Below are 14061 nucleotides of genomic sequence, written 5' to 3'. Positions count from 1 at the left end.
GGAAGGGCGGAAAGCGCCGGGAGAGCCCCGCCGCGGCACCCCCCCTCCCACCGCGCCTGCGCAGGCGCCGTCGAGGAGGGGGCGGGCGCCTGGCGGAAAGGATGACGTGATGTTCTCGGTCCCCCCCCCCGGCTGCAGCTTCCCGGGCGGTCGCCGCAGCGCGGCCGGCGGATGCCTGGCCGCCTGTAACAGGCATCCCCGGAGACTGCGACTCCGGTTGCGAGTGCTGAGGAGGTGTGGGGAGAATGGGCGCATCCGGCAGAACCACGACCCTGGCCCATGTGCCCCCACCTATGTACCCATTCGAGGTCCGGAGATTTCCTCCTTAGCCCGGCCCTGTCACCGGGATGGGATCGCAGGACTGAGCTCCGAAGCCCACCCAATCCTGTTGCCAGGCTGTCGCCCCAAACCCCACACAGCGCATTCTTCCTGCCCCCTCTCCTTGGCATTGGTGCTGGGCCTTTTCCCCTGCAAAACTGAGGATGCCCCTTCTTTTGGCGGGGATCAGCTCCGTCTTATATTTATCTTTAATTTACAAATACAAGAACGGAGGCTGGGGGAAGAGCAACGACCTCACTAAGGTTACATTGAGTTTAAGAGACAAAAACCTGGACTACGACCTCGCGGTCTGCTCGCTGCTCCCCACCCACAGCCAGGCCTTTTCCCACGCACGAGCTTTCTCCGCTTTCTCTCTGGGAGTCTTCAGAGGTTCCTGCCACTTGGAAGTTCCCCTTTCTCTTCAAACTGTGAGAATATTCCGTGCATCCCTGAGCCAGCCTTCCTGTGCGAAAAACGAATATAAGGCAGAGAGAAATATACCTCCTGGTTCTTGGTTTGGGACCCTCTGCTTTCGTTTACCCCTCAAGCTAGCAGATGTGACTTTATTGGAAATGAGATTAGAGGCATCATGGGCTCTAGAAATAATTCTCATATTTGAATTCTGATTTCGTCCTTTTTGGTATGACTTTAAGCAAGTTAGTTAATCTCCAAGTGCCAACAGTCATGGTTTTGTTTGTTTGGCTAGTATAGTTTTGTTTTGCTTTGTTTTGTTTTTGTGAAGATTACATAAAACAAGTGAGGCGTGGTGGTGCACTCCTATAATCCCAGCGACTCCGGAGGCTGAGGCAGGAGGATCCCAAGTTTAATGCCAGCCTTGGCAAATTCGAGGCCAGCCCCAGCTGCTTCACGAGACCCGAGTCTCAAAATTAAAAATTAAAAAGGGCTGGGGATGTGGTTCAGTGGTAAATCGCCCGAGTTAAATTCCCAGTTGGGAGAAGTGTGGGGGAACTGAGAGATTACATAAGACAAATGCATGTATAGGTAAAATAGTGAGAATAGTGCCTGGAATATAGAGCACTCGTTAAATATTACAATTATTATTGTTCCAGAAAGGTCTGCTCCAGCAGACTGCCACTAAGGGCAGTAGAAGGCAGTTCACCCGTCCCTAAGGGCTGAGCCTGGGCATTCTCCTGGGTTCTCTCCCTGGTACTCCTCTCAAGTATTGGTTCTCTTGGGGAGGATGGCCTGGAGGTCACAGGCAACATCAGTGGAAACCATAGCACCAGTTCCTCCCTGAATCTAACCTGCCCTAACTGGTGGGAGAGAAGTAGGAGAGGAGGGCTGGGAGATAGCTCAGTTTAGGTAGAGTGCTTGCCTCTCAAGCACTAAGGCCCCTGGGTTCAATCCCCAGCACTCCAAGAAAAGTGGGGAGGAGAAAGTAACTTCACAATCTCCAGGGGTTCTCACAATAGCAAGTAACCCATTAAGATAGGAGACAGTTAAGGGGTCGAAATCAGGGAGAGGGAGGACAGTGCCAGGTTAAAGAATTTATCCCATCAGGTGTGCAGATGGGATAAATTAAAGGAATTTAAGCCAAGCACTAAAAAGATCTGACCCACATCTTAGAATGATCACACTGTTTTTGTAAAAAAAAAAGCCCTGGAAAAGGAATAAATGCCCTAGTTTAAAAGTCCAGAAACCTTTTATCCACTGTGTCCAGAGTAACCAAGTGCTAGAAGACCTCTCATACTAACTCAACTCATAAAACACAAGTAAAAACAAAAGCATAACTGTATTAATTTGCTCTGGGAAATGTAACTGCTCAGAGGCCCAGAATACTCAACTGTAAAGTGATCTCCTTCCCAGTAGGAAATATGTTTGGCAGAGTGATTGCTTGTTAGAGAGCCAGAAGAAATATAGAACTGGATGCTCTTATGATTTAATATTTCAATCCCCACTCCCACTCTTAATACCTATATAAACTAAGACATATCATATCATATCATTAACCTCTCTGAAATGAGATTCGTCATTCTTACCCCTCACCAGATTATACTCATAATTGGGGCTGGGGAGATAGCTCAGTCGGTAGAGTGCTTGCCTTGTAAGCATCAAGGCCCTGGGTTCAATCCCCAGCACCCAAAAAAAAAAAAAAAAAGATTCATAAATTAATTTTAAGTTAATGAAAAGAGGAATTTTAAATATGTAGGACATAATATACTGTTAATAAGTGGTAATCCAGAGCACCCATTTCAGCATGAAGGACATGAGAGAGCAAATAAACATCTGACCCTACCTAAGCCTGATCAGCAACCTAGCAGTTCAGGTCTTAGAATGAAGTCCCACTGCCTCACCTTAGAGTGGTACCTCCTAGAAGGAAGAAGAGTTATCTGGATCCAAGAATGCCTGAGCCAACAACCTTCTCTTACCAGAAAAACAAACAAATGAGCAAAACATCTCAGGAAACAAGAACTTCATCTTCTTTCTTGCCCTCAGCCTAAGGGGAAAAGAGCAGTAGGACACTGTGTTAAGTAGAAAAGAAAATCCTTCCCCTGCCTGCCACATCATATAGGCAATGAGGCTGGAGTAACCCCTCACCCCTTCCCATATTTTCATTCTAACCTTGGTTCCAGGTAGAAGAAAGGTTAAGGGAAGATAGAGATAAGGACAGATGTCAGGCTAAAACCAGATTAATTCTGGTCCTTTACCCCTACAGAATGGGCTGGAGCCCCACCTCTTCTAAGAGTTCTCCACTGGAGACTCCTGGAGCCCTCTGCGTCTAATTGCAGAAGGTCCTGATTCCAGAAGGTCCTGATTCCAGCTGCTCAGTTTCTTTCCCCAAAGCAATGTTAACAATGCCTCATTTTATGCCTCCTTGAGGTAGTCCATACTTCTACTACTAGGGATTGCAGTTCTGCACCACCACACTACTAGTATGGGTGCTTCTTCCAGCAAGACCTGGGTCAGCCTGACTCCATCCAGACAGAACCTGTCTACTCCCCAGCTCACAGTACATCATCCAAGAAAAATCAGCCAGCTGGACAGACACAGTGGCGCATGCCTATAATCCCAGCAATTTGGGAGACTGAGGCAGGAGGATCACAGGTTTGAGGCTAGTCTCCACAATTTTGTGAGACGCTATCTCAAAATAAAAATTAAGAAAAGGACTGAGGACTGAGGATGTAGCTCAGTGGTAGAGCACTTGACCAGCACTGAGGCCTTGGGTTTGATCCCCACCACAAAAAAAAAAAAAAAAAAAAAAAATTCAGTCAATGTATCCACAAGTAATCAAACCTTTCCTGTCCCATGCTCAATGAAGACTCCAGCTTATGCAAATTGAAATACATCCCTCTGATCCTAAGGAATAACAGTTCCTCCATAATAAATGATAACACCCACAACTGTCTATAATTCATCTCTACGAAACAAGTCACACACCCTCACTTTCCCATACCCTTCTACTGTCTCACTAGCCCACGACAGTTTGTTTCTAACCAGGCTCCTCATGTCATTCTCTGAATGACCCAAGCTCCCTAAATTTGTTGAAAATCAGCCATCACCCTTCAGTCACCATAACCCACATCAACAAAAAAGCCCCAAAGAAAGAGTCAGTCTCAGGCTTCCGCACCCATAAGGAAGTGTAAAGTTGAGCAAGAGGAGGAGTTCATTGCTGATAATGTCCCCAAGTGATGCAACCTTCCCAAAAGTACTGTGAGAACATGTGCAGTATGTATGTATGTATCTCTCTATATATATGCCTATTTCAATGTGAGTGAGCAATTATATATAGAGGTGATCATGTATGTACATGCTTATATATATATCAGATGTATGATTGTGTTTTTGCAAGCATAAATAATGGTATGTATAAGTGAGTGTGTCTGTCCCTGTTTATCGGAGGAAGCTGAGGCAGGGTGGGGTGGTCAAACACAGGAAACAAAGTAGTATCTTTGGGTTTCCAAGCCAGTTGGTGTATCCCACAGCCCCTTTTCTCTCCCTTCTGTGTCTGCCTGGATTGACAACCTTTAGAGTCAAGACAGATGGCCTTATATGTGCTGCCCCCAGCCTTCTCCCTTGGACTGTGAACACAGTGGCCTTGTTATTCCCATCAGCCTGGGGCCAAGAGCTTCCTGGGAAAGGCCGGATGGTCTAGTGAGGGGAATTGAAAGGCCCTTGGATCAGATCCCAAAGGAAAGATATATTTAGCTGTAACTGAGCTCTCAAGGATTTGAGGGGGCTGGGGAGATAGCTCAGTCGGTAGAGTGCTTGCCTTATAAGCACAAGGCCCTGGGTTCGATCCCCAGCACCCAAAAAAAAAAAAAAAAAAAGGATTTGGGAAAGTGATGGAATTGTTGTGCATCTTCAATGTGGTGATGGTTACACAATTGTTTGTTTGCCAAAAATTAGAAGAAATATACTAAAAAATGGTGGCTTTTACTGTATATAAATGATACCTTCATATGGTGAAAAATGCAATTGAAAAGTGAATATTCTAGTATTTTTTCATGTTGACTATAAAATTAAAACAGAATCAGTATCATTTTTCTAGATTGCTTCAATCTGCCTTTGCTATGACAGAGAAAATACATACAATAATTGTTATATAGAGAAAATATATTCAACTAACAAATGATTAAATTTATAATAATGAATTTTAAAGAATTAATGTGCCACAAAACTTTTTTTTTTTTTTAACTAGGGATTGAACTCAGGGGCACTTACCCCCTGAGCCACATCCCCAGCATTTTTTGTATTTTATTTAGAGACAGAGACAGGTTCTCACTGAGTTACTCAAGGCTTCACTAAGTTGCTGAGACTGGCTTTGAACTTGTGAGCCTCCTGCCTCAGCCTCGTGAGGTGTGGGGATTACAGGCATGCACCACCAGACCTGGCTAGACTTTTAACATATCAAGAATTAACTGGGGGTCTGCGGCTGGGGCTGGGGCTGGGGCTTAGTGGTAGAGCTCTTGCCAGCATGTGTGAGTCACTGGGTTCAATCCTCAGCATCACATATAAATAAATAAATAAAATTTAAAAAAATAAAAAGAATTAACTGGGGGCCAGGGGTGTAGCTCAGTGGTTGAGGGCTTTCCCAGCATAAGTGAGACCCTGGGTTCATTCACCAGTACCAAACACACACATGAAAAATTAATCGTAATGAAGAGAAACCGATTCTCTCAAAGCATCATGTCTTACAACGTATTGGGGAACACTTGGTTTATATACATACATAAGGAGTTACTCTGCTTTTAGAGTATAGTTTAATGTGCTCTGTGGGAAGAAATGTCATTGGGTCACTAGAAATGGTGGCTCTTAAAAGAGAATTAATATAGTTGCATTTTTTGTTTGTTTGTTTTGGTATTGGGGTTTGAACCCAGGGGCACTTTACCCTGAGCCACTTTCCCAACTCTTTTATTTTTTTATTTTTTATTTTTTATTTTGAGACAGGGTCTTGCTAAGTTGCTGAGTCTGGCCTCAAAATTGCAATCCTCCCTCCTCAGCCTCCTGAGTCACTGAGATTATAGGTTTGTTCTACCACCCATTTATAGTGGTTAATACAAGTTATTCACAATGTACAATCATCTTTTGGCAAATGTTAATAAAAACTTTTTCTTCCTTATGAATCTGAATAAAGGTTCATAAAATTTCAAGAGGAAGAAGGAGGAAGAGAGAAGCAGTTGCCTACTCTTAGAAGCTGAGAAATTTCCTGGCTCAGGAGCCAGGAAGCCTGAGTTAGGATCCCAACTTTGAAGTTTATTTATATGATGTGACATAAGGCAGGACCTTTGTCTCTCAAATCTTTGATCTAACACCTCCGAGAAGAAGGGCCTGAACATAAGTAGTAGCTTCTATTGTCTGCGTCTTTAAAAGTCATCTCATTGCCTTCCTACCCCAGGGACCCTATAAGGAAGATGTTGTTTCTGAAACAAACTAAATTTATAGTCAGTTTCTTATATTTATTACTAAAAATATACATTATATCTAATGCTCAAACCTTTTAATTAGCATAAGATATGTGGACCACAAAGTTGCTAGAATTCCAGTCAAAAGCAAAAATGAATGGATTTTGTTGTTATTGGCTCTTTTAGTCTTCTCCCAGATTAAAAAAATATATATATATTCCACGAAGTAGGCTTTGTCAAATGTTGGAAGTGATCTAAAAGACCCCAGCACAACAATCTTCATGGGTAGCCAGGAGTAAAACAATATAAAATAAGGAGTCACTAGTTCTGATATTTAACTCACTACCTCTGAGGCTGGGAGTTAGGGGTGTAGCGGGGCTCTGACCTGCCACACATTGTTTGCTAAATTGTTAAGTTCAGGATTCCAGTTATGAGCATTTGTGCCTCTGACCCTGGGGACCCTGAGGGTAACAGGCAAGGTTGCTGCTGACACTCATTGCAGTCATTATTAGCTAATATCGTTATTATGACAATTTTCCAACAGATAGCAGTAAAGTATCTGAAGAAAAGGGCATTTTTTTCTAGTTCACTGAAAGCCACTATGAGCTAGCAGTGGGGGGGTTGCACATCTTTGCATTGCCCAACTCAGTGCTAGTGAACTGCAGGACACAGGACTTGTAGAAGTATTAAGTCAATATCTGCTGTGCTCTTTCATCACATGGCTTCCTCTGGTCCTCTGTACCTTTCTCTCTCACCTTCTATTCCCATTTATCTGTTTCCAAGCAGTCTCTGCTGGATATGGTCATTGACCTCTCAACATCCGTTCCTCCTCCTTTTGTGCCCAGAACTGTCTTGGTTGTCATTGCACTTGTGCACAGGGCCCTGTGCTCAGAAGAGCCACACACTTGCTTTAATGCTCTGCTGGTGCTGACCTAAAATTCTAAATAATCTTATTTTTGAATTCGTGTTTTGTAAGTGACATCTGGTGGGCCAAAGGAGCGTGTACATAACTGAAGGTCTACCAGCTATGCATGTTTGTTCCTTCCTGCCTCTGTTCCCTTATAATGTTTGCAATCCCCCATGAGTAAAGAATTCCAGTGCATATGTGATAGATAGGACCTCAGAGAGATGAAGCCAGGACAGGGTGTTACAACTGCATAAGCTGGAGTGTCAAGGAATGCTTCACCTTTTGGGGGCTGGGGGCATAACTTAGTGGTAGATTGCCTAGCATGTGGGCCATGAGTTTGATCCATTCAAACTAGCACTTCCAACATCAAGAAGGCAATGGTGTTCTATCACTTATTTATTCATTTTTTTAGTACTGGGGATTGAATACAGCGGCACTTTACCCAGCCCTTTTGAATTTGTGGTCCTCCTGCCTCAGCCGTCCAAGCCATCGTCACCGTGCCTAACACTCCAGTCCTTTTTAATTTTGAGCCAGGGTCTCACCAAATGGCCTAGGCCCTCTCTAAGTTGCTGAGGTTGGCCTCAAACTTTTTTTTTTTTTTTGGGGGGGGTATCAGGGATTGAACTCAGGAGCACTTAACCACTGAGCCGCATCCCCAGCCCTATTTTGTATTTTATTTAGAGACAAGAATCTCACTGAGTTGCTTAGCATCTTGCTTTTGCTGAGGCTGGCTTTGAATTGGTGATCCTCCTGGCCTCAGCCTCTCAAGCCCCTGAGATTACAGGTGTGTGCCACAGTGCCTCGCCTGGCCTCAAACTGAGTCCCTGGAATTATAGGCATGTGCCATTCTTATTTGTTTGACTACCTCTATTAATGAATCACTTGCTAAAAACAACGGAAAGAGAAAAATAGGGCAGCCCGTATCTCCTTTCCTTTTAGTACTTCCTTATTCATCATTAAGTTAAAGGCAGAGGGTGTTGGTAGAACATGTACATATCGAGAAGTGAAATAAAGTCTGGTATGGTGGCACATGCCTGTAATCCCCAAAACTCAGGAGGTCTAGGCAAGAGGATCACAAGTTCCAGGCCAGCCAGGGCAACTTAGCAAGACCCTGTCTTAAAATAACAAGGACTGGGATATAGCTCTGTGGTAGAGTATTGTTTACCAGGTGTGAGATTCTGGGCTCGATTAACAGTTGGGATTACTTTTTTCAGCATTTCTACTATTCTGGTAAGAATGAAATACCTGTGAATGTAAAAGTTACAAAAATAGAATTGTGTAATTTCAGCAATTCCACAATGTAAATACTCATATTAAAAACTGGCATTGGAAAATGTAAAGATAAAAGTAAAATTCAAGTAATTATTTAAAATTTTAATTTTTCTTTTAAGTAGAAAATAAAAATAGCATGACAAGTCAAGAGGGAGACTAGATGAAAGGAAAAGTGTTTATCTTTTATTTATTTTTTTTATTTTGTTTTGTTTGGTATCAGGGATTGAACCCAGGGTGTTTAACCTTTGAACCACATCCCTAGCCCTTGCTAAATTGTTAAGTCTGGCCTTGACCTTGTGATTCTCCTGCCTCAGCCTCCTGAGTTGCTGGGATTACAGGCATGCAATACCATACTGGGCCATCTCTTGTATTTTTAATGCACTTTATTTTTTTCTTGCTTTTCAAATACGGACTCTGGGCACCTTGATTTTGCATTGAGCCATGTATATTATATATCTGGAACCAATTATTCTTTACTGCCTTGCATAGACTGGAAACTTATAAACACTTAAAAGTTAGGATTCTGCATACAAAATAGATTCCACAATTAGAAGTACTTGCAAGAGATTTGAATGGAAAAACAAGAAACAAGTCATCTTCCTGCTACTTTAGGCAGCATTCCTTGGGCAGGTAGGGTTGCAGAGATACCAATATCCATGTCGTTTTGTTGAAGATGTGACAAGATTGCAGTGGCCAAGGCAGTAAGCTGGCTTACTCTGTCAGGGCATCAATGGTTGCTATGATAGTTTAGATCCTATTCTTCTGAATCACAGCTACAGTGGGGAGTTCTTACAGTTACTGGTAGTCTACAAATCATGTTTGGATCTGCAGCATAAAGCCTGTTACTCCAATCACCTGGTATATAGTTGCTCAAAACCGACTCCAAAATGTCAGATGTTATAATGGATTATCTCTCTACCATATCACCACCAGTAATGATTAAACTAAGCTAAATATCTGGTCAATTTAAAAACTACAACACACAACTTGTATGTGTTTATTAAATCTTTATTTGAAATAAACAAAATAAAAAATAAACCTGGGGCTAGGGTTATGGCTCAGTGGTAGAGTGCTTGCATGGCACGTGTGAGGCACTGGATTCAATTCTCAGCACTACATATAAATAAATAAAGGAAAAAGAAACAAACCTGGAGTTTATTTGACAATGTTGGTCACTATCATGAACGTCCCAACTCGGATTCTAGACTTCAAGTTCACAACTTTTCTAATGGCATTTCTCTTCTGTCAATGTAAAGTAGAAAACTTGAGATTCCACTACTCACAACCTTTGATTAGGTTTCAGATTCAGTCTTTCACCACTAAACATAAAGCTCCAGACCCAACTTCTCCCTGCAGCTACTAGGCACATAGCTGATCCTCTACCACCCCTACACCCTCCCTATCCTTGGTCCCTTTACTCTTCCTTTCTTCAAGCAATACCAGTTGGTGAAGACCTCATAAACCCTCCCTCTCATCAGCAAAGCTCCTGTCCTCAAAGAGTTCATGGTTAGTTGGGAGAGACAGAAGAGTAAATAAAATCCAACCACATTGTGAGCTTTTTATTCTATTATCAACTGTAAACAGATTCCTGGGGGGAGAGGTCACCTTGTGGTATAAGAATGAGATTCCAAAGATTCTAAGATGGTGGGTCCTATTAACTGGAGGGCCATTTGAACATGTCCAACGATCCTACTAAAACCTGATTTTAGTTTAGCTTTGTTTATTCTACTGTGCATGTGGTGTGTGTGTGTGTGTGTGTATTTAAGTAGTCCTATGTCAGCTGCAAATAATGGCAGTTTTCCCTTTCTCTTCAAATCTTCATGCCTCACATTTCTCTTTCTTTTTAGTACTGAGCAGGTCATCTCATGATAGCAGGAACCCTTATTTAGATTCCAACTCTAAAGAGAATGCATCTAAAGTTTTCCATTAAGAATGACATTTAGGGTCTGGGGTTGTGGCTCAGTGGTGGAGCACTTGCCTAGCATGCAGGAGGCATGGGTTCGATCCTTAGCACCACATACAAATAAATAATATAAAGTTATTGTGTCCATCTACAACTGGAAAATTTAAAAAAAAAAAAAAAAAAAAAAAGAATGACATTGAGCTGGGTATGGTAGTGCATACCTGCAATCCCAGTGTCTGAAGAGGCCGAGGCAGGAGGATTCCAAGTTCAAAACCAGTCTCATCGACTTAGCCAAATTCAGAAATAAAAAGGGCCAGGATTGTGGCTCAGTGGTTAAGTGCCCCTTAGTTCAATTGCTGGTACCAAAAAAAAAAAATTGCAGGCATGGGTAGAATACATGCCTACCATGTGTAAAGCTCTGGGTTTGATGCCTAGCTACATACACACACACACGAAAAGCCTTTTTGCTATGGGTTTTTGGTAAACCATTTACCAATTTAAAGAAATTCCCCTCCATAACTGACTTGGTAGTACTTTATCATATATCAACAATTTTATCATTTATAGGTGTAATTCTACCAACTTTTCCCAAATATACAGAAATAATATTTCTCTCCTCAATGTGAATTACACTAATAAATTCTTCGGATGTTAAATTGTCCCTATGGTCTGGTATAAACTCTGTTTTTTTGTTTTGTTTTGTTTTAAATACTGAGGATTGAATTAAGGAGTGCTTTACCCCTGAGCCACATTCTCAGTTCTTTTTATTTTGAGACAGGGTCTCATCAAATTGCTTAAGTCCTCGATAAATTGCCGAGGCCAACCTCAAACTTGCGATCCTCCTGCTACAGCCTCCTGAGTTGTTGGGATTACAAGCATGTGCCACTGTGCCCAGCTAAACTCTTTATTCTTTCTTTTTTATTTTGTTCCAATTAGTTACACATGACAGCAGAATGCTTTTCAACTCATTGTACACAAATGGAGCACTTCTTTTTTTCTCTGGCTGTACACAATGCAGTCACACCATTTGTGCTATCAGATATGTACATAGGGTTAATAATGTCAGTCTCATTCCACCATCCTTCCTACCCCACCTCCCCTCTGCCCAATCCAAAGTTTCTCCATTCTTCCCTACACCCTCCCCACATTATGGATCAGTGTTCACATATCAGAAAAAACATTTGGCCTTTGGTTTTTGGGGATTGGCTTATTTCACTTAGCATGATATTCTCCAGTTCTGTTCAATTGACTGCAAATGCCATAATTTCATTCTTCTTTGAGGCTTAGTAATATTCCATTGTATACATACCACATTTTAAAGTCTTTAGTCTTGATATATATGTCATATATAAAGTTAATATAATATGTAACATTTAATATATATTAATATAAGGCCTGGATGTAGACATACAATGTTAGGATTCTTTGCATTGAGGTTCATAAGTGAAATGAGTATGTACTTTTATTGCATTATTTTCACTAGACTTGGAATTAAAATTATATTTGTCTTATAAACTGGATAGGTTTCTCATTTGTTGGAACTTAACCTGAAAAATATCAGCCTGAGGCTTCTGGAAGGGGAAGTGCTTGATTACCTTTGTAATTTCACTAATATATTTTATAATATTTAAACCTCATGTTTTTTTCTTGTACTAGTTGTATCATTGTGTACTTTCAATGTTTTCTCCCTAGGATTTATTTACTTATTTACTGGGGTACCAGGGATTGAACTCAGGGGCACTCAACCACTGAGCCACATCCCCAGTACTATTTTCTATTTTATTTTGAGACAGGGTCTCACTGAGTTGCTAGATGCCCCTTGGTCTTGGACCTCAGGAACAGAGAGCTAAAATGAACGTCTTTTTTTAAGGTCTGGACATTTTATTACTCATTTCTTAGAGGTAAACCTCTTTTCTTTGAAAGTTAACTGAATTTCAAATATTTTATTAAAAATGAAAAAATACGGGTTGGGGATTTAGCTCAGTTGGTAGAGTGCTTGCCTTGCAATCACGAGGCCCTGGGTTCAATCCACAGCACCACAAAAAAAAAAAAAAAAAAAACCAAGTTCCATCACCACGAGGATCTCTTCTGGTGCCCCCCCCTTTTTTTTAACTCTTGATTTTTTTTTTTTTAATTGTAAACAAATGGGATACATGTTGTTTCTGTTTGTACATGGCGTAAAGGCATACCATTTGTGTAATCATAAATTTACATCGGGTAATGTTGTTTGATTCATTCTGTTATTTTTTCCCTTCCCCCCCACCCCTCCCACCCCTCTTTTCCCTATATACAGTCCTTCCTTCCTCCATTCTTGCCCCCCTCCCTAACCCTAACTCTAACCCTAACACTAACCCCTTCCACCCCCCATTATGTGTCATCATCCACTTATTAGCAATACCATTCGTCCTTTGGTTTTTTGAGACTGGCTTAGCTCACTTAGCATGATATTCTCCAATTTCATCCATTTGCCTGCAAATGCCATAATTTTATCATTCTTTATGGCTGAGTAATATTCCATTGTATATATATATATACCACAGTTTCTTTATCCATTCATCAATTGAAGGGCATCTAGGTTGGTTCCACAATCTGGCTATTGTGAACTGAGCAGCTATGAACATTGATGTGGCTGTATCTCTGTAATATGCTGATTTTAAGTCCTTTGGGTATAGGCCAAGGAGTGGGATAGCTGGCTCAAATGGTGGTTCCATTCCAAGTTTTCTAAGGAGTCTCCACACTGCTTTCCAGAGTGGCTGCACTAGTTTGCATCCCCACTAGCAATGTATGAGTGTACCTTTCTCCCCACATCCTCGCCAACACCTGTTGTTGCTTGTATTCTTGATAATCGCCATTCTAATTGGGGTGAGATGGAATCTTAGTGTAGTTTTGATTTGCATTTCTCTTATTACTAGAGATGTTGAACATTTTTCCATGTTTGTTGATTGCTTGTAGATCTTCTTCTGTGAAGTGTCTATTCATTTCCTTAGCCCATTTGTCGATTGGATTATTTGCACTCTTGCTGTAGAGTTTTTTGAGTTCTTTATAGATTCTGGAGATTAGTGCTCTATCTGAAGTATGATTGGCAAAGATTTTCTCCCACTCTGTAGGCTCTTTGTTCACATTGCTGATAGTTTCCTTTGCTAAGAGAAAGCTTTTTAGTTTGAATCTATCCCAGTTATTGATTCTTGCTTTTATTTCTTGTGCTATGGGAGTCCTGTTGAGGAACTCTGGTCCTAAGCTGACATGTTGAAGCTCTGGACCTACTTTTTCTTCTATAAGATGCAAGGTCTCTGGTCTGATTCCGAGGTCCTTAATCCATTTTGAGTTTAGTTTCATGCATGGTGAGAGATATGGGTTTAGTTTCATTCTGTTGCATATGGATTTTCAATTCTCCCAGCACCATTTGTTGAACAGGCTATCTTTTCTCCATTGCTGGTGCCCCTTTTTTTGGTACCAGAGATCAAACCCAGAAATGTTTAACCTCTGAGCCACATTCCCAGCCCTTTTTATTTTTTATTTTTGCTGAGGTTGGTCTCGAACTTGCAATCCTCTTGTGTCAGCCTGGGATTACAGGCATGTGTGACTGTACCCAGCTTAGTTGTTTCCTTAAAAAATAAAAAAGTAAAGATTTTACAGTTTTTTTATTCTTAGTGGTAAAAATGTACAGCAGAATTTCACGACTTAGGAGGTTGAAGCAGGGCAATTGCAAATTCGAGGCCAGTCTCAGCAGCTTAGTGAGACCCTATCTGAAAATAAAAAATAAAAAGGACTGGGAATAGGATGTAGCTCAGTGAAAC

Source organism: Sciurus carolinensis, chromosome 11, assembly GCF_902686445.1.
Source record: "Sciurus carolinensis chromosome 11, mSciCar1.2, whole genome shotgun sequence".
NCBI classification, from domain to species: domain Eukaryota; kingdom Metazoa; phylum Chordata; class Mammalia; order Rodentia; family Sciuridae; genus Sciurus; species Sciurus carolinensis.
The sequence above is the reverse complement of the archived record's forward strand: the minus strand, read 5'-3'. Positions refer to the sequence as shown.